At 42.0% G+C, this 25,270-nt stretch overlaps 6 non-coding genes across 6 annotated transcripts; 1 reads left to right on the forward strand and 5 right to left on the reverse strand.

Moving 5' to 3' along the window:
• Positions 1-1,708: 1,708 nt before the first annotated feature.
• Positions 1,709-1,780, reverse strand: TRNAD-GUC. Its single transcript has one exon. It is a non-coding gene; the product is annotated as a tRNA-Asp (tRNA).
• Positions 1,781-10,260: 8,480 nt separating this feature from the next.
• TRNAK-UUU lies at positions 10,261-10,333 on the reverse strand. Its single transcript has one exon. It is a non-coding gene; the product is annotated as a tRNA-Lys (tRNA).
• Positions 10,334-11,263: 930 nt separating this feature from the next.
• On the reverse strand, positions 11,264-11,335 carry TRNAM-CAU. Its single transcript has one exon. It is a non-coding gene; the product is annotated as a tRNA-Met (tRNA).
• A 3,780-nt stretch (positions 11,336-15,115) lies between these two features.
• On the forward strand, positions 15,116-15,221 carry LOC115832552. The gene has a single exon (XR_004028084.1). It is a non-coding gene; the product is annotated as a U6 spliceosomal RNA (small nuclear RNA).
• Positions 15,222-21,571: 6,350 nt separating this feature from the next.
• Positions 21,572-21,678, reverse strand: TRNAL-CAA. The gene is made up of 2 exons: positions 21,641-21,678; positions 21,572-21,617 (listed from the first exon to the last, which is right to left on the reverse strand). It is a non-coding gene; the product is annotated as a tRNA-Leu (tRNA).
• A 2,980-nt stretch (positions 21,679-24,658) lies between these two features.
• Positions 24,659-24,766, reverse strand: TRNAL-CAA. The gene is made up of 2 exons: positions 24,729-24,766; positions 24,659-24,704 (listed from the first exon to the last, which is right to left on the reverse strand). It is a non-coding gene; the product is annotated as a tRNA-Leu (tRNA).
• Positions 24,767-25,270: the final 504 nt, after the last annotated feature.

The following is a 25,270-nucleotide window of genomic DNA, read 5'->3' on the forward strand; positions in this document are numbered from 1 at the left end:
TGGATAAACAGAGGGACAGAACTAAGTGACCTGGTTAAAGGTGTCTCTGTCTCTGCTAACACCTCATTAACTCGATTTGAAACAGTGCATAACAACGTAAAGTTTCATGTGTTACAAGAAATTGTCAGAATCTTGGAAATGGGCAACAGAAATGATTGGGTGTCTTTTCAGTGAAGTGTTGGGCATTGTCTAATGGACCTCTGGAGATTACTTGATTCTGAATGTGTACTTTTGACCAAATTTTTATTTGTTAAACTGTTCGAGGACTCCACAGGAGAAAAGTTGACTTGTAGATAACTGATAGTAATGCAAATGATATTAGACCATACCAACTCAAATAAATTTTGTCTAAATTAATATAATTAATTTCCAGTAGAAAAATAACCCCAGATACTACATTTTACTGTCCTATACCCCAGATATTACATTTTACTGTCCTGTATAGATTATTATTATTTTATTATTATTATTATTTTTGAGACAGAGTTTCGCTCTATCGCCCAAGCTGGAGTGCAGTGAGGCCATCTTGGCTCACTGCAACCTCTGCCTCCAAGATTCAACCCATTCTTCTGCCTCAGCCTCCTGAGTAGCTGGGATGATTCAAGTCATTCTCCTGCCTCAGCCTCCCGAGTAGCTGGGATTACCAGCGCGCGCCACCACGCCCGGCTAATTTTTGTATTTTTAGTAGAGACAGGATTTCACTAGTTGGTCAGGCTGGTTTCGAACTCCTGACCTCGTGATCTGCCTGCCTCGGCCTTCCAAAGTGCTGGGATTACAGGCGTGAGCCACCGCGCCCGGCCTGTCCTGTATAGATTATTAATCAGTTTTCCATGTATCATTTACTTATTAATTTCCCCAAGAATCCTAAAATACAAATTGTTGTCTTAAATTCACAGATGAAAGGAGAGGACAAAATAACCCAAGACATCGCCCAATTTGCAAGTGATGCAGCCAAAATGTAAACTTCACTACCCGCCCCAATAGTTCAGCCCTTTCTGCCTCAAAGTCACTCCCGTGGGAGGCAGGCCTCAAACGACTCTCAACAACTAACAGCTTGGAACACACTAAAGCAAAGAAAAACGCATTTCTTGCTCCCAACCAAACAATCGAGGAATGAAAATTCGCAATTAGAGATCCTGGCGTGTTTCTAGAGCCAGCTGAAAACACTTTGAATCCTGGCGCGTTCGGTGACCTCTCTTCCTAGAGAGAAAGTGGCAGTGGACTTCCATCAGATGATCGCTTGCTGCGTGAACCCATTGATAAACCAACACGCGGGAATCCGACTTAAAATGACAAAACCAGGGCCAGGCGCGGTGGCTCACGCCTGTAATCCCAGCACTTTGGGAGGCCGAGGTGGGCGGATCCCCTGAGGTTGGGAGTTCGAGACCAGCCTGACCAACATGGAGAAACCCCATCTCTACTAAAAATACAAAATTAGCCGGGTGTAGTGGCGCATGGCTACTCTGGAGCCTGAGGCAGGAGAATCGCTTGAACCTGGGAGGCGGGAGGCAGAGATTGCAGCGAGCCGAGATCGCGCTATTGCGCTCCAGCCTGGGCAACAAGAGTGAAACTCCGTCTCAAAATAATAATAAATAAATAATAAAAACAAAACCAGAAACAGCTGCTTTCTAAGATTGTCCTTATTAAGGCCTGAGTCCCTCAATAAGCTTGGTATTATTTAGGTCGTAATCAAAAGTAACTACTTCGCCTCCCCGTCGGGGAATCGAACCCCGGTCTCCCGCGTGACAGGCGGGGATACTCACCACTATACTAACGAGGAAAACTGGAAACAAGTGTAAAAAGAAACTCAATTGAAATGGCATTCATACATTGGCTACTGAATTTTTTTCTTGGCAGAGAATTCCTAAAAATATGCTAATCTTCATATTAAAAAGTTGTTATAAGCTTGTATAAAACAGATTTCCCATGTTGCTTCGAAAATCTGAAAACGGCAGTTCTGCAAAAGATTATGACTTTGCTGAAAGTAGTTCTAGGTCATGAATAGCAAAGAAATGTTCATTAATAGTAAGAAGTACAGTAAACTTGAAAAGCTTCCTCTGCTCGAAATATTCTCCTTTCTTCTTCAACTCAAGTTTATTCGTTATAGGTTTACCTCAAGGTCACCGTCCTGCAGGATTTTTTCTCGGACCGATGTGAGTTAGATGCCCTTCCTTTGCTTCTGTTTACCATGATAAAAATCATATATATATGAATTTCTATATTTTCTTTCATAAAGGAAAGATCTTAAAGTCTAGGTTTTAGATTTTGCAGCGGTGACATTAAATGCGTGTTTATTTTTGCATAGCCATTTAGTAGTAGAAATCCCGTTCCTAGGAATGTGCCTCAGTGAAATTCCAGCTGAGCTCAATAAGTGGCTTCACAGAAATAAGATATTCATTGTACCAATTTAATGTAACAGGGAATTAAAGGCAACCTGATGTGCATCAGAAATCTGAGTGTGTACTGAGAGAAAATCAGCAAGTTTTCTAGCACTGCCATAACATGTCACAGACTGTGTGGCTTAAAACAACAAAAATTTGCTCTCAGTTCTGTTGTCTAGGAGTCTGAAATCAAAATGTCTGCAGTCACCCTCTCTGAAGGCTCTAGGGAAGAATATTTCCTTGCCTCTTCCTAGCTTCTGATGGCTCCTGGAAACCTCTAGTGTACCTTGGGTTGTAGCTGCGTAATTCCAATCTCTGTGTCTGTTGTTATGTGGCGTTCTTTTCTCTGTGTCTCTATATGCCTTCTCTTCTTATAAAGACACCAGTCATTGGATTGAAGCCTCACCCTAATCCAGTATGACCTCATCTTAACTAATTACATCAGCAAAGACTCTATTTTCAAATAAAGTCACATTTTAAGGTTCTGGATGGACACAAACTTGGGGGCAACATTATTTAATCCACTACAACTAAGAATGAAGAAGTGTTATATGCATGAGCTTAATTAACTACACCAAAGTAAACATTAAGAGCTGTAAAATTACTGCTTAAAATTAGCTGTGGGTGAGAGGGAAGGGAGGTGGGGAGGAAGAATATGCAATCTTGCATTGTTATTGTTCAAACTAAGGAAACAAAGAGATTGTCTAAAGAAACACAATAACCAAAGCCTTAAATAATAATGTAATGATGAAGATAACTAATAGATAAAAACTACAAACTTTCTAAAAATATCAGAAGAGGTAGAATGACTAAATAGCTTGTTTTCAAAATAGAAACTGAAAACCTAAATAAGTGGAAAAATATATCATGTTTACAGATAAGAAGACTTAATATCTCAACTATATAATTTCTTCCCAAACTGATCTATTGATTCAGTGTAATTTCAACATAAATTCCAAAAGTGTTTTTCCAAGGACTTGATACACTGGTTGTAAAATTATATGGAAGTGCATAGGAACTATAATAGCAAGAAGATTTACTAAAAATAAGGAGAGAATTGCCAACAAACTTGCAGGACTTATTAGACATTCCAGAAATTCGTATATTAAAACAGGTACTGATATAAAATCTTGAGTTGACAAAATATGAAAAAGAGCTCATTTAAAAAGCCCATACATATATAAACTCTGGTATATCGACAGAGGGTTATGCTACATCAGAGGAGAGTTGGGGGTATTTAATAAATGAAGCCAGGAATATAATATTCCTATAGAGGGGAAACATGAAATCAGGTAAAGATTAACACCATGAGCTGGGAGCAGTGGCTCACGCCTGTAATCCCAGCACTCTGGGAGGCCGAGGCGGGTGGATCGCCTGAGGTCAGGAGTTCGAGACCAGCTTGGCCAAGATAGTGAAACCCCGTCTCTACTAAAAATACAAAAAATTAGCTGGGCGTGGTGGCGGGCGCCTGTAACCCCAGCTACTCAGGAGGCTGAGGCAGGAGAATCGCTTGAACCCGGGATGTGGAGGTTGCAGTGAGCCAAGATAACGTCGTTTCACTCCAGCCTGGGCAATAAGAGAGAAACTCCGTCTAAAAAAGAAAAAAAGATTAACACCATGAAGATCAAGGGCATAAATGTCAAAAACAAAATTTACAATTCTTAGTAGTATTTATACAAATCAATCAGGACCTTGTATACACTAGTTATGTAGTAAGATTGAGACATTTAATACAATAAATTGGCTACACTAGTGATAGAGAAACTGATATGACAAATGGTACAGAGATTAGCAAGAACGGGAAATCACTAAAGGCCAAAAGCCTCCGCCACCTGGAAGAATCTGAAGCCACAGCAGGCTTACCCTTCAGGCACCTGACACATTAAGATGTAGCGGAAACCCAGGAGGGATGGGCAATACCCTGTTTCCACTTTTCCTTTTTCCCTTTCATCTCCATTCAGTGCCTAACATTGGTTAAGTCCAGCCAGAAGTCAGTTGACAAGGGAGTCTGGGAAACGCAGTTTACAACAACATCATTGCAGTGTAGAGCACAAAAGAGCATGGGTGATGAATAAGTCTGAGCAAAAACAGCTGAGTGAAGTCTACCTCTTTTGCTACTCAACATCCAATCTCAGCATTTTACCAATATGTAACTCACATTTAAAAACTAATGCTTTCTGCGCATGAAGAGATCCTTAAACTCCCCCAGAAAAGAGAAGCAAGTACCATCACACTTTCTGGAAGAGCCAGCATTATTAGAGCCTAGGAATTGAAATTATCTGGCTTAAGGTTTAAACGTACTAGTCCTGTCCAGTGAGAGCTAAAGCGAAGGAGAACATGCAGCTGTTCCCATAGAGGGTGCCCAAAGCAGGCAGATAGTGGTAGAAATTAACTGACTTCTTAATTTCTTTTACTCTCCTATCACCCACCAGTGCATTTTGTTGACTAAACTGAGCTGCAGATAAATGTGAAGTAGGCTTGGGAAATACAGTCTGAGTTCAGCCCCCTTTGATGTGGGAAAAAGGTGCAGGAGAAGGGTGAAGAAAGAATTTGAGAAGCAAGAGGCAGTGGTTACCACATATATGAGAATATGTATTAGAAGAAGTAAAGATTGGAAACACTAGTTAAACAAGACACAAAAATGCTCCAGGTTTAAGAAAACCTTTATATTTATGAAAGTAATTACAGATTAAATTGAAAACACAAGTTACACTGAGAAAGATTAAACTGCATTCAAATAATTGAATTGCAAGGAATGATTAGATAAGGAGGAAGATAAAAAAAATGTAGGTCGGGCGCGGTGGCTTACGCTTGTAATCCCAGCACTTTGGGAGGCCGAGGCGGGCGGATCACGAGGTCAGGAGATCGAGACCACGGTGAAACCCCGTCTCTACTAAAAATACAAAAAATTAGCCGGGCGTGGTGGCGGGCGCCTGTAGTCCCAGCTACTCGGAGAGGCTGAGGCAGGAGAATGGCGTGAACCCGGGAGGCGGAGCTTGCAGTGAGCCGAGATTGCGCCACTGCACTCCAGCCTGGGCGACAGAACGAGACTCCGTCTCAAAAAAAAAAAAAAAAAAAAATGTAGCAAGACTTCCACATGTAAATAAATCAAATATATACACGAAATAATCAAATAGATAAATAAACTGACATTTAGAAGAAAATTCAAATGTATAAATCCAAACATACGTAGATATGTTCAACCTCATTGTGATAAAGGAATACAAACCATCACTACAATAAGATACTATTAACCTCCACTTGATCAGATTAAAATGAAATGTGCAAAAATAACAGCAGTTGACTATTTGGATATGTAGTAGTATCCCTAATACATTGCCAAGAGAGGCATCCATTTTTACAACCCTGGAAAATGGTTTGTCATTATCTCAAAAAGTTAAACATTTACAAAATCTAACAAATTAACAATTTGTCTTCTAGGAACACACACACACACACACAAAGTACTTGTAACTCTGTACCATGCCACATTTGCATAATTGCTCATAAAACTGTTAACAATATTAAATATACCTGGAAACAACTCAGATGCTCATTGGTTGATGTGTGAAAGGCCTGATGCAAAGATTTTTGAAGTCTGCACTCTGAAATGAGAAAATTTCCCATGGTGTATGCATGATATATGCATGACAATTATTCATATATTAGCTGCTCTTATCCCACAAAAAATCCTCAATATATTCTAAAATGTAGAAATAGTAGAAATCAACAGTTTCTGACCCTTGAAAATTATAAAACTTTCTTTTAAAAACTAGGGCCTGCCGGGCATGGTGGCTCATGCCTGTAATCCCAGCACTTTGGGAGGCCGAGGCAGGTGGATTACCTGAGGCCAGTAATTCGAGACCAGCCTGACTAACATGGAGAAACCCCGTCTCTACTAAAAAATACAAAATTTGGCCGGGCATGGTGGCAGGTGCCTGTAATCCCAGCTACTCGGGAGGCTGAGGCAGGAGAATTGCTTGAACCCGGAAGGTGGAGGTTGCAGTGAACCGAGATCACGCCATTGCACTCCAGCCTGGGCAATAGAGCAAAACTCCATCTCCAACCAAAATCAACAACAAAAAACTAGGGCCAAGGGGAAAATATAAACAAAAAGCATAAAATTTCTATAAAACAAAGGCAATGAAAATATTATGTAGCAGACTCCATGCGATAACACTAAAGCAGTAATCAAAAGAAAACTTGTAGACTTAATAAAAAGGAAACAATACTTCTACCAATAAAAAGGAAATAATATCAAAGCCAAGACTCTGTCTCAGAGAGTGACTTAGTTTGGGTTCCCAAGAAACAGATTATCTGAGACAGAGATTATGTGCACAAAATTTATTAGAGTACACAGAAGAAAATGTAGAAGAATGAGAGAAAAGCAGAATTGGAGAGATGAAAAAGTAAAACTGCAAAGCAGTTACAGCAGAGGCTTCAGCCAAGCCACAGGAGATCTGGTAGGATGCCCTTCAGAACTGTCCCAAATTGAAACAAAAATGTGGTCATTGGATACTGTTTGCCCCAGAGAGAGAGTCTAGTCCTGAGAGAGTACAATCTTTGGCAGGGGCGCTGTTCCTGGAGGCGAAATGACACTTTAGCAGTCAACACTCCTTGAAGCTATGAGAATGGAGCTTTGATACTGTGGAGAGGGGTAGCCCCATCAGATATTAAAATATACTCTTCATGCATCTTTAATTAAAGCACTATAGCATTCACAAATGAATAGACAAACAGTCTAGTAATGTAATACAAAGTCCAGAAGTAAACAAAATCACATATGGGTATTTAATATTTGATAAAGCATGTATTTCAAGCCATAGGTGCAAAGATGGACTTTTTGACAAGTAGTTCAGGAATAACTTGTTAGCCAATTAAAGCTAAAATGAAATTCAGCCCTCGTTCTTTATGCAAGAATAAATTCCAAATGAATCAGCGATCTAAGTGCAAACACTGAAACCTACAAGTATTAAAAAGAGTCATGTGTGAATTCCCTTGTAGCCTGGATATAGAAAGTTTCCTAATTATAACTTAAACTGTAGATATAATAAAAGAAAATTTAATATCTTAAAGTACCTAAAAATATGGTACAAAAAAACATGATAAACAGACTCTAAAGAGAGTTAACAAATGGTGGGAATGGGGGCCGGGAGACTATTTGCAATGTGTATCACAGATAAAGAGTTAATATCCTTAATACAGAAACATTTTTCAACAATTGAAGAAAAAGGCCAAAACTTTATAGTCAAATGGGCAAAAAACATTAACAGATAATTAATATATATATTTGCACATATGAAAATATGTTTAAATTCTGTAATAAAGAATTGCAAATTGAAACTATATGAAGATGCTATTTCTCTGCTATCTGACTGGTAAAAATTTAAAAAGTATGTCGGTGCATACAGGAACAGGTAATGTCATTTATTTCTGGTAAGGAAGCACATTAATATCAATACAATCTTTACGAAGGGGAATTTGACTATGTCTAACAAAATTATATATACATTAATCATTTCACCCAACAATCCCAAGTCTAACAATTTACCCTGAAAATCTACATCCAAAAAAATGAAAATATACACAAGCATATTTATTCATTGCAGCATTGTTTGCAATTGCAAAATTTTTAAAACAACCTAAATGCTTAAGCATAAAAGAAAGTAGTCCCAGCTACTTGGTAGGCTGAGGCAGGAGAATGGCGTGAACCTGGGAGGCGGAGCTTGCAGTCAGCCGAGACTGCGCCACTGCACTCCAGCCTGGGCGACAGAGCGAGACTCCGTCTCAAAAAAAAAAAAAGAATGATTAGATTGTTACTTCCACACAATGGAGTACTTATGCAGCTGTACAAAAGATCTCTATGAACTGACATGGAGAGATTTCTAAGATATATTGCTAAACAAAAAAAGCAAATCAGTATCTATATACTGTAAATCAATATATATACTATATATACAATATGTATATATCTATAGATACTATATATACGATATGTATATATCTATAGATACTATATATACGATATGTGTATATCTATAGATACTATATATACGATATGTGTATATCTATAGATACTATATACACAATATGTGTATATCTATAGATACTATGTATACAATATGTATATATCTATAGATACTATATTTACAATATGTATATATCTATAGATACTATGTAGATATCAATATATATACAATATATAAAGCAAATCAATTTCTATATACTGTAAATCAATATATATACAATATAGTATAATATCTTTAGTCTGAGAAAGAAGAGGACATTTAAAAAAGTATGTATTGCTGGGTGCGGTGGCTCACACCTGTAATCCCAGCACTTTGGGAGGCCGAGGTGGGTGGATCACGAGGTCAGGAGTTTGAGACCAGCCTGACCAACATGGTGAAACCCTGTCTCTACTAAAAATACAAAAATTAGCCGGGGCTGGTGGTGTGCGCCTGTAATCCTAGCTACTCGGGAGGCTGAGACAGGAGAATTGCTTGAACTCGGGAGGCAGAAGTTGCAGGAGCTGAGATCGCGCCATTGCACTCCAGCCTGGTCTAAAAATGAATAAATAAATAAATAAATAAGTATGTATCTGCCTGCTTATTCAAAAGGAGGTGCAGGAAGGATAAAAAAGAAACTGGTAAGATGGATTACCTATAGGGGGTAGATGAGAATGTGTTGCAAAACCTGGAGAAGGAAAGAAAAAGAAGCAATGAAGGGAAGTGATATTTCTTCGAGTATGTCTCTTTTGCACAGTTCCAACTTTTAAAATGATGTTATGTTTTAAGTATGTACAAAAAATAAAATAGGCCGGGCACAGTGGCTCATGCCTGTAATCCCAGCAATTTGGGAGGTCTAGGCGGGCAGATCGCCTGAGGTCAGGGGTTCAAAACTAGCCTGGCCAACATGGTGAAACCCTGTCTCTATTAAAAATACAAAAATTAGCCTGGCATGGTGGCGCTCCTGTAATCCCAGCTACTTGGGAGGCTGAGACAGGAGAACCACTGGAACCCAGGAGGTGGATGTTGCAGGGAGCCAAGATCACGCCACTGCACTCTAGCCTGGGTGACAAGAGTGAAACTCCGTCTCAAAAAAATAAAATAAAATAAAAAAATAAACAGGGTCAGAGGAAAGAGTCAAAATGGACCTGATTACTTCAAATGAATCACATAACTGAAAAAAGAAAGAGTGAGAGCTTACAAAATGGACCCAAATGCAGTGTTTGGACTGAATATTGTCAGGCTCAAGACAAAAGGGACATGACAAAAAAACTATCAACAACGTTGAACTCTTGGTACCTTTGTTTCATAGTGGCGTTGTTTAGCACGCTGCCCACAGAAGCCATGCACTAGAAGCCCATGATCAGGGTCATTAACCATAATCCATATCCCAGGATAATGACAGAAATAATGTCAACACAGAAAATACTATTTCAAAAAGTGTTTGGAAATGAGTTTTTCAACTGGCAACTGTTGCAAAGTGGTCAAATTTTCTGTGAAAGAAGAGCTGGTCTAAACTCCAAGGAACCACAGAGACACACTATGCAAAGGTCGCTGCTCTTAAAGATTTTGGATTTTAATCAAGACTGCCCAAACTGTTCCCCCCATGCCTGGATTAATGAACCATTTCAAGGGAGTTTTAAAATGGTCCATTTCCCAGTTATTCCATCACCAGTTTATTATTTTTATATCATGTCCTTTTCTACTTCTCTTGAAATCTTGGGGATACGTTTCAAATAATATCGCAAAAGGATAATTTAATGAAGAAAGCGATGCATTCGTGTGTTTCGGCCTTTGTGATATTTCCTTCTCCTCACAAGATGTTCCCAAATGGGTTGGGATTTAGACCTAACTGAAGTAAAACCACCGAATTTCGCCTGAACAGGGACTTGAACCCTGGACCCTCAGATTAAAAGTCTGATGCTCTACCGACTGAGCTATCCAGGCTCTGTGCTCTGTGCTCCAATTTACTAAGAAGTGCTAATAAGACTTATGATTTCAATAATTATTAGGTTCTTCCAAGCGTTCTGGTCATATACCCGTGTCTCGGCACTTTATTATATTGAGCATTCATTTAACCCTCAAACTGTTTATGCGTTAAATATAAAACTATTGTGTAGTATTTATTACAGGGGAAATGACGAAGAAAATCGGGCTCAGAATAGAGTGGGACCCCTTCGGTAGTGAATAATCCCGCAGCTCATTATTGCAAACAGGAGCCCTTAGAGATCGTAGCTGGCTGGTAAAGGCGGCTTTAGAACGGACGCCCAGGCTTCTTCATCAGCTTACCAGAAGGTTGGAGGCAGAAGGTAAGCATTTCAACAATGACTTCGATAAGTGGGAAGAAACTATAGAAGTATCATACATTTGGGTAAAGAAAGATTAAGTTATGGCACAAGGGAAGTAGTTCAATTCCCGTTGCTTCCTCCGGTGTTTTCCCAGCTCTTTCAGAGATGAAGTTTCCTGGAATCGTAATGCCAGAGCAACACACATGTGACACCCGCTTCTGTCTGGGGAATTACCTTCTTCAAAACCCACTTCTCCAAAATTTTGTAGTATCTTTTTCCCGGTTGCCCAACCTAGTCTTCATCTTTCGCTCTCTGTTTCTTCACCTCTTCCTCAGTCTTTCCCTTCTTCACACCGATCTCTGTTCCTCCACCGCCTTATTTTTCAGATCTCCCATTTGCAGATTCACTCGTTTCTCCGTTTATGCTTCCGTTCTTTGAAAGTAAACCACTAGGTTTCAGAAAGGACCAAGCAGTTAAAACACAGTTTACTCCCTCGGTCACAGTAGGTCTTCAGTCATTCATGGCAGGTGTTAAAGCACCTCTAACAAGTGCAAAGTCCAGTGTTTTGGAGGAAAAAAATAAAGGCAGATAGCAGAGGATGGTTTCGATCCATCGACCTCTGGGTTATGGGCCCAGCACGCTTCCGCTGCGCCACTCTGCTGTCGCCGCAAGGTGTTGTGCCTTATCTCCAAGTAACTTAAACATCTCCTAACACCGCTGTCCAGCTGCGTCAATATTTTTTTCTTCCTTATCCATTTATCTTCTCTAGTCTCTGTCTTTCATCCTCAAGTTGCCTCACGTTTCCTTCTCAACATAGTCACCTACAGCTTGTTGTTTGCTCCTTTGCAACTTAAGAAAACCGATTGAAATCCTTTCTCAGGAACTTGATTTTCAAACCGTTAGGCTCTCATACACCGACTTCTAGGGTTGGATTTAGAACTCAGGGTTTGTTTGTTTGTTTGTTTGCTTTCTGCGCCTTCCATAGTGCACTCACTGTCTGCATTTGGAACACCTTGACTCCTCCGTGTCCCTGGTAAGACAAGGGCACTGTGTGGTCGTGCAGCCCTATCCTCGGCCAGATTGGAGGGACTAAGGAGAAACTGAAGATGCAGCGAACGGAAGAGAAGGAAATGCATGTACTTCTGAAAATCGTTGCTCGCGGAATTGAGGGAGACGTGGAGACGACATGCCTACTCAAAGAATATTCAGTTTTCTGTGTCCCCCACCACAATGAAACTTCTTTCACAAAGATCATAATGGGTATTCCTAACTACAAGGAGAGGGTGTGCGTATTGACCACTTGGCCTTTGGACACTGGGTCGGAAAACTGAGGCTCAGATCGCTTTCTAGGTTCGTCTGTGGACCCATTTTTGTCAGTCTTGGTTCTTCCAGCCAAGGAATTGCTCAAAGCCGTTTTAAAGAATCTGAGTATAATTTAAGCTCCCCAGTGAGGTGAGCTTCATGGGCCTGAGAGCTATGCAGTCGCACGATTTACCACCATCCCCCGAGTACCCCTACACACACACACGCTCAGCCCTACTCTTGGGGTTTAATGTTTTGTAATGGCTCTCTTGAAGTTCTCAATAGTTTTATCCTTAAACTTGTGTTTTGTAAGCTATAGCCAACATGACAATGTAGCATGCTTAGGCATGGGGGTCAGTTGGCTCCCAAGAGTTCTGCCCAAGAGTTGGCTCCCAAGAGCTCTGCCTCCCCTGGATGGGTTTTCAGCAACGAATTTGCCCTGCTAACTGACATCCTTCCCCACTCTCTTTCCCGACCCCTCTTCCCCACCTGCCTCCAGCAGTAAAGCCCCCTAGGGGGTCTACAGAAGAGGGATTAAGTTCCTGCAGCCTAATCCCGGGATTTCTGGTGTGTGGCATAATGGCTGTCATTCCTGACACTGGCTGGCAGCCTGGCAGCGCCCAGGTGAGTTGGGAGGGCGTCTTGGTGGGAGTGAGCCTGCAGCTCACACCCATATCAGTATATATTCATAATTATAACAGCATTGTCTTCCTGCTTTTTGAACAAGGGCTCCCTCATTTTAATTTTTCACTGGGCCCTGCAAATTATATAGCTGGTTCTGCTCCCCAAATTTCAGTGGTGTTTGGTTCTCTTTGCTGGGCTCCCCTCAGGCTTCTTTACTATCTTGTTCACACACTTGAAAAATCAGACCCTGGGGACCGGGCGCGGTGGCTCACGCTTGTAATCCCAGCACTTTGGGAGGCCGAGGCGGATGGATCGCGAGGTCAGGAGTTCGAGACCAGCCTGACCAATGTGGTGAATCCCCGTCTCTACTAAAAATACAAAAAAGTTAGCCAGGCGTGATGGCGCATGCCTGTAATCTCAGCTACTAGGGAGGTTGAGGCAGGAGAATTTCTTGAAACCAGGAGGCGGAGTTTGCAGTGAGCCAAGTCACGCCACTGCACTCCAGCCTGGGCGACAGAGCAAGACTCCATCAAAAAAAAAAAAAAAAAAAAAAGAAAGAAAGAAAGAGAAAAATCAGACCTGGATTCTTAAAGATGGAGCTTGGAGTCCTCAAGGGAAGAATTTGGAGGCTTCATTTTGAAACCCCAATGCTTAACATTGCTATAAGTTTCTATTTTTACATTATCTAAATATTATAAAATTCAAGTCAGAAAAGATGCCAAACCATTTAAATTACTAACACATTTAGATAATATATCAACTAACCTCTAATAATTTAATTACTTATCAGACATTTTTTGAACAGTGACAAAGATTCTCTTCATGACCAAACCCTAGTCAGGTTCCTCTGAAGGCTCTTCTCAACAAAAGTCCTGACTTTTGGACTTAAATGTTTGTAGCTCTTCATTGCCCACTTTTAATAATCGTGCTAATTCAGTTTAGCCAGAATCCCTCATCCTCTATTATCTGATCATCCTTCATATCTGATCAGGTTCCTCATCCTCCACCGTGCTCCAGTGATGTAATCACCCTGGCCTGCCTTCAAGAATCCTATCAGGCCAGGTTAGCCAGAAACCCCCTTACCTGTGATGTTTCCTTTCAGTAATTTTCCATCCACTGACCTCGTCTCCCCGCCCCGATCCTTGGCTGTAAATTCCCTCTTTTCCTTGTTGTATGCAAAGTTGAGCCTGGTCTCTCTCACCTACTGCAAAATCCCTCTCTAATAAAGTTTTCCTTACTGTCTTTAACAATTGCCATGAATAATGTTTTCCTTAACACCAACACCATGTGTTTTGCTTTTTATATATAAATAACACATAATTTAATATATCTGAGCTAAGAAAGATGTCAATGAAAATATTCATATTTTTATAAGTTTTTTTGTTGTTTTTGTTTGTTTGTTTGTTTGTTTGTTTGTTTTTGAGACGGAGTTTTGCTCTTGTTTCCCAGGCTGGAGTGCAGTGGCGCAATCTCGGCTCACTTCAACCTCCTCCTCCTGGGTTCAAGCCATTCTCCTGGCTCAGCCTCCTGAGTAGCTGGGATTACAGGCGCCCACCACCACACCTGGCTAATCTTTGTAGTTTTGATACAGATGGGGTTTCGCCATATTGGCCAGGCTAGTCTCAAACTCCTGACCTCAGTTGATCGGCCCGCCTCGGCTTCTCAAAATGCTGGGATTACAGGAGTGAGCCACCATGCCTGGGCGAGATTTAAAACACTATCTTCACTGTATATTTTGGTATTCCCTTTTTTTTCTTTTATTTTTATTTTTATTTTGAGTCAGAGTCTGTCTCTGTCACCCAGGCTAGAGTGCAATGGCGTGATCTCAGCTCACTGCAACCTCCGCCTCCCGGGTTCATGCGATTCTCCTGCCTCAGCCTCCTGAGTAGCTGGGATCACAGGCACCAGCCACCACGCCCGGCTAATTTTTTTTTATATTTTTGGTAGAGACAGGGTTTCACCATGTTGGCCAGGCTGGTCTCAAACTCCTGATCTCAGGTGATCCGCCCGTCTAGGCCTCTCAAAGTGCTGGGATTACAGGCGTGAGCCACTGCATCTGTCCCATTTTGGCATTCTTGTTGTGAAGGAGAAACACAGTTACTTTAATCATTGTTAGAAGGTAGTGTTCACGCTTGTAATCCCAGCACTTTGGGAGGCCGAGGCGGGCGGATCACGAGGTCAGGAGATCGAGACCACGATGAAACCCCGTCTCTACTAAAAATACAAAAAACTAGCCGGGCGTGGTGGCAGGCGCCTGTAGTCCCAGCTACTCGGAGAGGCTGAGACAGGAGAATGGCGTGAACCTGGGAGGCGGAGCTTGCAGTGAGCCGAGATTGCGCCACTGCACTCTAGCCTGGGCGACAGAGCGAGACTCCGTCTCAAAAAAAAAAAAAAAGAAGGTAGTGTTAAATATGATTTATACTATATGATAAGGGATTTTCTTTACACTCTAAAAATTGGCTTTGATTGTTATATATAATGAAAAACTATATGTATACAAGCAGCAATTAGAGTTGTGTTCACTTTGGCAGCACATATACACAAATTGGAACTATACAGAGAAGAATAGCATGGCTCCTGTGCAGGATGATATGCAAATTTGTGAAGCATTCCACATTAAAAAAAAAAATAGAGTAACCAATGATATGGAAATAGCCTAGAACAGTGGTTCTCAAACTTTGCACATTAGAATCACACTTCAGGATCTTTAAAAATAGAGTCGTACCTTGGTATCTGTGGGAGATTGGTTTAGGATCTCCTACGGATACCAAAATCCATGCATGCTCAAGTTCCTTATGTAAAATGGGGTAGTATTTGCTTATTGAAGGGGTGGCCTGCCCCTCCACACCTGTGGGTATATCTCATCAGGTGGGATGAGAGACTGAGAAAAGAAATAAGACACAGAGACAAAGTTTAGAGAAACAACAGTGGGCCCAGGAGACCGGCACTCAGCATACGGAGGACCTGCACTGGCACCGGTCTCTGAGTTCCCTCAGTTTTTATTGATTATTATTTTCATTATCTCAGCAAAAGGAATGAGGTAGGACAGTAGGGTGATAATAACGAGAAGTTCAGCAAGAAAACATGTGAGCAAAAGAATCTATGTCATAATTAAGTTCAAGGGAGGTTACTATGCCTGGATGTGCACAAAGGCCAAATTTATATTTCTCTCCATCCAAACAGCTCAGTGAAGTAAAGAATAACAAGGCAGCATTGCTGCCAGCATGTCTCGCCTCCTGCCATAGGGCGCTTTTTCTCCCATCTCAGATTGAACAAATGTACAATCGGGTTTTATACCGAGACATTCGTTTCCCAGGGGCAGGCAGGAGACAGTGGCCTTCCTCTATCTCAACTGCAAGAGGCTTTCCTCTTTTACTAACCCACCTCAGCACAGACCCTTTACGGGTGTCGGGCTGGGGGACGGTCAGGTCTTTCTCATCCCATGAGGCCATATTTCAAACTACCACATGTAGAGAAACCTTGGACAATACCCGGCTTTCCAGGGCAGAGGTCCCTGTGGCTTTCCGCAGTGCATTGTGCCCCTGGCTTATCAAGACTAGAGAATGGCGATGACTTTTACCAAGCATACTGCTTGTAAACATTTTGTTAACAACGCATGTTCTGCACAGCCCTAGATCCCTTAAACCTTGATTCCATACAACACATGTTTTTGTGAGCTCAAGGTTGGGGCAAAGTTACAGATTAACAGCATCTCAGGGCAAAGCAATTGTCCAGGGTACAGGTCAAAATGGAGTTTCTTATGTCTTCCTTTTCTACTTAGACACAGTAACAGTCTGATCTCTCTTTCTTTTCCCTACACTTATGACCTATGCACATCCTCCTGTATACATTAAATTATCTCTAGATTACTTATAATACCTAAAATACAATGTCCATGCTATGTAAATAATTGTTATACTGTATTGATTAGGGAATAATGACAAGAATATAAGAATCTGTAATGTTCAGTGTAGATGCAACCATCCTTTTATTTAAAAAAAAATATTTTTTTGATCCACAATTGGTTTAATCAACAGATGTAAAACCCACAAACATGGAGGGCTAACTGTACTAATTTTTGTAGGCTTCTACCCCCCTTCCCCCAGACAAACTGATTTCATAGGATTTGGGTGCCAGTGGGCATCAGCGTTTTTATTCCGTTGACCCCTAGCTTACAAGACAATTATGTGACTTTTGCACAGACAGCTGCCATCACAAACTACCTTTTTTATGGTATAAAGGGTCTCTTCAGGAGCTCTTAAAATGACTTCTTTCAAGTGCATTGATAGAGTTCGTAGAAAATATATTGCTACTGCTCTCTATCCTAAAAGACATGTTTACAAGTGAAAGCTTCAAAAATTTCCCTGAAAAGATTAATATGGAGTTAGTTACTTGAATCAAATTCTGGGGTCTTTAATAACCTTGAGAATATCTCTGGTCTGCTAGATTTTGACCATCTCAACTGAGTGGCACATTGTATTGAGCCTAAGAAATACCTTATTTGGACTTTGTTGATTTTGGAGTCCCTTTACACTACATAATACATCTGACGTTTTAAATAAAAATAATCAAGTAGGGAGATATAGAAGAAAGATTCGGAACAAAAGTAAAATAATACATTCATTTTTATTCATGTTGGAAATATAAAGAGTCCATTAGAAAGAATGTAAACCAAGGGAAGCATAAAAGATTTTTAAATGTTCCGCCTGACCACAATATTAAAATTAAATATATACACACCTAGTTGTATAAATGGGCAAACTGAAGACCAAGGTCAGAACTATATAACCTCAAAACAAACAAACAAACAAACAAACAACAACAAGACTCCATCTCCTTTAACACTCTCCCATGTTTACTTCAAAGCAACTTTTATAAGGTGTCATATGTGTCAGAAAGAATTGTCAGACTTAAAAATAGACAACAGAAATTACTGGGTCCTTCCTTTCAGTGACGTGCTTGGCATTGTCTGGCAGACCCTCTAGCAAGTATCTGACTTTTTTAGAGCTATGCATCTTTGACTTTCTATTCACTAGGCTAAGCTCTGTGATGGTAGAAGTTAAGTTATAGAAAAGTGATAATAACGTAAGTGATTCATGTCACATTAACCCTAAGATTTTACTCAGTTGAGATACAATTTTCAGCCTTTCTATTGTGTGTTGTTTGTTCTTCAAATTCATCTTTGAAGGGGTTTTCTCAATTTACTTAGTAATTAGTGAGATATATGAAATCTTAAACACTACGTTCATATTATATTTGTATGAAAGTCAGGTTTTCGGCTTTTCATGTGACTGACAACACCAGTACATTTTAGGGGTTCAAAAGAGGAAGATGTCCTGACGGGGATGTCAAGTGCTGGATGACGAGCACATGATGGGGTGTGAGGTATAAGTTTGAAAGATTTTAATTGTCAGAGAAAAAGGGACTCCGAGCACATTTTCTAAAGTGTTTGGAAGGTAGGACTCCTTGGTCCAGAAATGGCGATGGAGCAGAGAATTTGAATTGTTGCAAATTGGTAAAAATGCCAGAGGCAGTAAATAGAAATATGAAGCTGAATGGTCTCTTGAGCAACTGCTCAAATTCTTTTTAATCTCCAAAGGATTTATTTTACTTTTTTTTTTTATTTTTTTGAGACATAGTCTTGCCCTGCAGCCCAGGCTGGAGTGCAATGGTGCGATTTCGGCTCACTGTAGCCTCTGCCTCCCGGGTTCCTGTGATTCTCCTGCCTCAGCCTCCCGAGTAGACTAGCTGGGATTACAGGCGCACGCCACCACACTTGGCTAATTTTTGTAATTTTGTAGAGACAGGGTTTCACCATGTTAACTAGGCTGGTCTCGAACTCCTGACCTCAGGTGATTCGCCCGCCTCAGCCCCCCAAAGTGCTGAGATTACAGGCGTGAGCCACCGCGCCCGACCAATACCCAAAGAATTTTGAAGAATTTTCCCTACATTTGCAGATGAAGAAAAGTTTCACAAATGATCTAAATAATATAAAACACCATATATTTTACTTTCGGAAGTGATGGAGCTTGAATTTAAACACATATATCTGATTCAAGAGGCTTATGTTTGCTACTATTGCACATTGCCTTTAAAACAATGCTGGGTTTGGCCGGGCGCGGCGGCTCAAGCCTGTAATCCCAGCACTTTCGATCCCGAGGCGAGCGGATCACTCGAGACCAGGCTGCTCAGCATGGTGAAACTCCGTCGGGTTTTAGCTTGGTGTGGTGGTGGCAGCCTGTAATCTCAGCTACTCGAGAGGCTGAGACAAGAGAATGACTTGAACCCTGGAGGCGGAGGTTGCAGTGAGCCGAGATCGCACCAGTACCCTACAGTCTGAACGACAGAGCGACACTGTCTCAAAATAATAATAATAAACAATAGTTAAATATGAACAGGGAGGTGGGCTCCTGGCTGGCCTCCATCTCTGGCACACCCAGGAAAGGGGCCATGACAGTTGTGACACATCAGCCGCATCTGAGACTTCAAGAGCCCTTGGACCCTTCTTGTAGTTGAACTTATCTGGCTCAAGCAGGAACTAACCCTACAAGGGAGTTTCCACCCCAGGGAGGCAAGCAGAGTATAGTTTGCTCCAGTTTTGCTTGCTCCAAAAGTAACCTTTTGCTCATTATAATAGTAAAAAACATACCCCTGGGTGGAGAATTAAGATGTTAATGAGACATGCAATGTATGTACTAGCATATATAGCCACAGCGCATGTGCACCCAGAGGATCACCCAAAACATGCTTACTAGTCACACCTCCTCCTGCCTGTCACTTTTTGAATAAACATATAAGACTCTCGGCCGGGTGCGGTGGCTCACGCCTGTAATCCCAGCAGCTTGGGAGGCCGAGGCGTGCGGATCACGAGGTCAGGAGTTGGAGACTAGCCTGGCCAACATGGTGAAACCCCGTCTCTATTAAAAATACAAAAATTAGCCGGGTGTGGTGGCGCTTTCCAGTAGTCCCAGCTATTCGGGAGGCTGAGGCAGGAGAATTGCTTGAGCCTGGCAGGCGGAGGTTACAGTGAGCCGAGATCGCGCCACTGCACTCCAAATAAATAAATAAATAAATAAATAAAAATAAAATTAAAAAAGAATCCCAAAAAGGGGGTATCCCCAGTGCCAGTTGGCTCTGTCTCATCTTCAAGCAGCCTGCTCTGACTCAGCTTTCAGTGTACTTTCGTTTTTGCAATAAACTGCCTTAAGGTGGTATCTTCGTTGTTGCTTGTCTCTTGCTTAAATTCTTTTAACCAAAAAACAAGAACGGAGGACTTCGCACTTCCCGGTAACATTTGAAGTTCTCCATTTGAAGACCAAAAACAAAAACAACAACAAAAAAAAACAATTCACCCCTGATCATTGGGTATATAAAATAGGATCTTGCAATGGCTGTTTGCCAGTACATTCGAGTATGTTTGGATTGTCTTCTGCGTGTATATTCGTTGTTTCATTTCTGTAGGAAATGAAGTTTCTGAAAGCTGCTAATTTGGGGCAGTAATTGAAAACATTACTGTGGAACAGAATGGAAAGTAAATATTGGGTGTATGTCTCCCACCTTAACAAAGCAAGAGGGATTTGTAAATATATATATATATTTATTTATTTATTACTCGGTAGAGTTTTAAATCAAGACGAAGATCTCTCTGTTCTTCCATCATGGTCTTATATTTCTCTTACATGCGTCCCATAATAACCTACATCCTGCCTCTTCACTTCACATCCCTTCTCCCATCACCAAAGAAAGAATCAAAGGGGGTCTAGATAAGCGAGGGAAAGGAAGAACAGGGAAACATGGAAAGAAGAAAGGCGGGAGGGGGTGGGGGGAAGAGGTGGTGGTGGTTTGACCCTGAGGAAGGAAACCAGATGATTGTGCAATAATACTCCAGCCTATCGCATACCCTTGCAGAAACCATTAAGATGCTGAAAATAATTGTACAGGGAATATGTAAGTCCCACTCACGGGCTTGTTAAGTTAAAATGTGGGCGGGAGGCCGGGCGCAGTGGCTGACGCCTGTAATCCCAGCACTTTGGGAGGCCGAGGTGGGCGGATCACCTGAGGTTGGGAGTTCGAGACCAGCCTGACTAACATGGAGAAACCTCATCTCTACTAAAAATACAAAATTAGCCGGGCGTGGTGGTGCGTGCCTGTAATCCCAGCTTCTCGGGGGGCTGAGGCAGGAGAATCACTTGAACCCGGGAGGCGGAGGTTGTGGTGAGCCGAGATCGTGCCATTGCACTCCAGCCTGGGCAACAAGAGCAAAACTCCGTCTCAAAAATAAATAAATAAATAAATAAATAAATAAATGAAATGTGGGCGGAAGCATTGGGGAAAGCTCCTGAAAGGTGGTAGTTGCAAAATGGTTTTGGTAAAATCTACATCTCAAGCCCTTTTCTCCTGTTTTTATTTGTTTTAGACATGATCTCGCACTGTTGCCCTGGCTGCAGTGCAGTTACGCGATCATACAGCTCACTGCAGCTTCGCGCTCCTGGGCTCAAGTGATCAAGCCATTCTCCTACCCAGGTAGCTGGGACTACAGGCGCGCAACACCACGCACTGCTCATTTTTTGTATAGACGGGGTGGAACTCCTGGACTCAAACAATTCTCCCCGCTTAGTCCCTTAATCCTAGTGGTTTTTTTCTTTTTTTCTTTTCCTCGTGGCTTTTTGAGAGGGAGTCTTGCTTGGTCGCCTAGGCTGAAGTGCAACGGCACGATCTCGGCTCATTGCAACCTCCGCCTCCCAGGTTTAAGCGATTCGCCTGCCTCAGCCTCTCAAGTAACTGGGATTGCGAGCACCCATCACTACTCCCAGCTAATTCTTGTATTTTTAGTGGAAACGGGGTTTCGCCATGTTGGCCAGGCTGGTCTCGAACTCCTCACCCGTCTTCAGCCTCCCAAAGTGCTGAGATTACAGGCGTAAACCACCGCGCCCAGTCCCCCAATCCTAGGATTAAAGGGGCAAAATAGTTGTGTCAGAAGTGGGATTCGAACCCACGCCTCCATGCGGAGACCAGAAGCCCCAAACCTGGGAAGTAGTAACTTGAGTCTGGCGCCTTAGACCACTCGGCCATCCTGACACGTGCTGTTACTTTTTAAGTTTCATTATGTAACTCGTAGTCAGCAGACGCGGGCTCCGACAAAGGAGGAAAAGACTTCGGATGGGTGGTGTACGCTCCTGGTTTTCACAACGGTTTTTATTATTTTGCCCGGTGCTATTCTAAATGATGCTAAAAATAACATCATCAAAATACCTTATATTGCTATCTTTCAGGTTAAGTCAGAAATGAAACAATAGAGAAAATGGCAAATACTCACAACAGTGCTTCCTAAGTTACTATCTAGCTCCGTTAACAATTTCCTGGGTAGAGGGACCCTCAAAGCTCAGTATTCAGCGTCCTAAGCAGGTGCTTTGTAGAGAGAAACAAAAGTCATACATTATTTTTATTTTTACTTTTCCGGTTTCCCCACCTAGCCCAAAATACACTGTGAATACTTTGAAGCAGAAATAAAATCAGTAACAGAAAAATGAGCTGTCCCAATTCAAAAGAATGGTTGGAAAAGATGAAGGTGGAGAATGGAGAAAAATAATTAATAATTTTATCATTTTAAGAAGTTCCTAGAGCAAGAAAGGGTGGTAGGTGCTTGTGAATGTGCAGAGGTGAGAAAAGTGAAAAAGTGGAATTAATCATGGAGGCGGGTAAGAGAGGAAGAAGAGGAGTCAGGTTTGGAGCAGTAAATTAATCAAACGGTCCATGGCTCATTTTTGTTATTGGTCAATGAAATCTTTCTCTCTCTCTCTCTTTTTCCTTTACTATTTTGTTGTTTTTCTTTGTCATGCCCACCATACAGCCCTTTCCTCTCTCCCAACATACAAGCACCCTTTCTAAAATATTTAAAATTATTATTATTTTTGAGACAGAGTCTCACTCTGTCACCCAGGCTGGAGTGCAGTGGCGCGATCTCGGCTCATTGCAGCCTCCACCTCCTGGGTTCAAGCGATTCTTGTGCCTCAGCCTCCCGAGTAACTGAGACTACAGGTGCGCACTACCATGCCTGGCTGATTTTTTTTTGTATTTTTAGAAGAGACAGGGTTTCACCATGTTGGCCAGGCTGGTCTCGAACTCCTGACCTCAAGTGATCCGCCCGTCTAGGCCTCCCAAAGTGGCTGGACTACAGGCGTGAGCCACCTCGCCTGGCTTATTATTATTATCATTATCATTATTATTATTATTATTGTTGTTTGAGATGGAGTTTTACTCTGTCTCCTATGCTGGAGTGCAGTGGTGCCATCTTGGCTCACTGCAACCTCTGCCTCCCAGGTTCAAGCGATTCTCCTGCCTCAGCCTCCAAGTAGCTGGGATTACAGGCACGTGCCAACGCGCCCAGGTAATTTTTGTATTTTTGGTACAGATGGGGTTTCGCTATATTGGGCAGGCTGGTCTCGAACTCCGGACCTCAAGTGATTCTCCCACCTTGGCCTCCCAAAGTGCTGGGATTACAGTCGTGAGCCACCGCGCCTGGCCAAAATTATAATAAACTATCCTTGAAAAATATGTTGTTGATTTGCGTGATTTAAATCCTAACTTCTGGCCGGGAGTGGTGGCTCACGCCTGTAATCCCAGCACTTTGGGAGGCCAAGACGGGCAGATCACGAGGTCAGGAGATAGAGACCATCCTGGCTAACACGGTGAAACCTGTCTCTACTAAAAATACAAAAAATTAGCCGGGGGTGATGATGGGTGCCTGTAGTCCCAGCTACTCCGGAGGCTGAGGCAGGAGAGTGGTGTGAACCCGTGAGGTGGAGGTTGTAGTGAGCCGAGATTGCACCACTGGACTCCAGCCTGGGAGACGGAGTGAGACTCCATCTCAAAAAATAAAAATAAATCCTAACTTCTTTTCCTTTACTCAACACGATTTGAAAAATCTACTCATCCTGCTACATGTACATCTGCTTGGTCACTTGTGGCTGCTGCATAGCATGAAAACCATAGGCAGTATACCTGATGGACATCTAGGTTGCCTCTAACAATCTGCTACCTCAAAATGCTGGAAGGACTGTACTTGGCAAGGCCAGTCATGGAGCTGAGCTGGAATTTCACTGAGGTGGATTCCTAGAAGTGGAATTGCTGGGTAATAATTTAAAAGTTATACAGGAGGAAAACCCAGGTAATGTTAATATTGCAAAAAAACCTAAGACCCTAATTTTAAGCCCAAGATTTCAGTCTATGTAGTACTTCATATAATGCAATTTTTATCTTCAAAAACAAGAGACAGAAAGGATATCCAAATCAGGTAATTCTGAGAAGCAATCTCAGAAGGAGCTTTAAACTTAGTTTCTTTTTAACAGGATGATTATTTCTTTTGTTATTGATGACCCAAACGTGTTTTCAGCAGTGTCATAATCTCAAGGGTCCTTTCCTCTTAGGTTTTAGAGGTAACCTAGGAAATCTTTCGGTAGAAGTTTGTAACAGTTTATTTTACATGTGAAGAAAAGCAGTGAAGATTTTAGTCATTTCCCTCACATGACTGATCAGTTGAACGGCTAAGGAAAAGAACAGGGTGTTACCGTCGTTGCTACAGCGGTGTGAGTTTACGACAGTTGCTGGTCAGATCAATGTCCGATTCCCCTTTCAGAGAGACAGACGATTTACAGGAATCAGGAACATTCCTAAAGGGCTGTCTGAGAACGGACACCTTTTTCTCGTGCCTTTTTTCTTTTCTTCTCTTTTTTTGTTTGTTTAATTTTTATGTTAGCTGATTCACAGACCAATAGATGGAAATCCGTTGCTTACTTTCTTGCAGGAGAAAGGAATCTCCAACAGTGCTGCGGGACTGCGTTCAGATGGCACTGAAAATATCCCAGGATTCTGTAAATCTGGGGTTTTCCTTTGTCGATTGGTTTGATGTAGGAGAGATGCCTCTCTCTTTGCGATACCCTGTTTGGCGAACGTCGGTTGGGGAGGGAAATCTTGGAGGTAGAAACGGCTGAACTATTGTGGCATTCCTTGGCGAAACTTTCGGTACAAATCTGGTAGGGAAAAACAAAATATCGTGCTGTGTCAGAAGTGGGATTCGAACCCACGCCTCCATACGGAGACCAGAAGACCCGAACACAGGAAGCAGTAAGCTTGAGTCTGGCGCCTTAGACCACTCGGCCATCCTGACACTGTAACAACACCTCTGAGAGTATACAAGATGAGTAATCATGGCTTACGGCTCGCCTTCTGGCTGAATCCCAGCCGCAAAAGTTATCTCTGGAATTTGCCCGACTAAACAGGAGCTCCGAATTCACTGATTACAGAATTGAAAGGTAGAAGAATACAACTGTTAGTGCGGAACTGAATAATTCTTACAGTACTGGAGACCAAGATGAGAGTTGGGGAACAAGATATGAAGGAGACGTTTCCACGTCGCCTCTCCCCTTCCTCCAGTAACTCCCCGCTCTTGGCCCTGCCCTCTTCCTCTGACCCAGGCCTCCTGCCTCGCATAGACCTCTGCTTACGACCCTGACCCTGTGGGGTCACTTTGCTTTTTGTGACTTAAGTCCAGATGCAGCAGCTCGAACTTGATGCTGCCCCAGGGCCAGTGGGAACTTTTCTGGACAAGAGGAGGCCATAGCAACAGAGTGAGGCTGTTCTGTACATGGATTTCTAGGCATTCCCCCTTCTC

Source organism: Nomascus leucogenys, chromosome 22a (genome assembly GCF_006542625.1).
Source record: "Nomascus leucogenys isolate Asia chromosome 22a, Asia_NLE_v1, whole genome shotgun sequence".
Classification (NCBI taxonomy): domain Eukaryota; kingdom Metazoa; phylum Chordata; class Mammalia; order Primates; family Hylobatidae; genus Nomascus; species Nomascus leucogenys.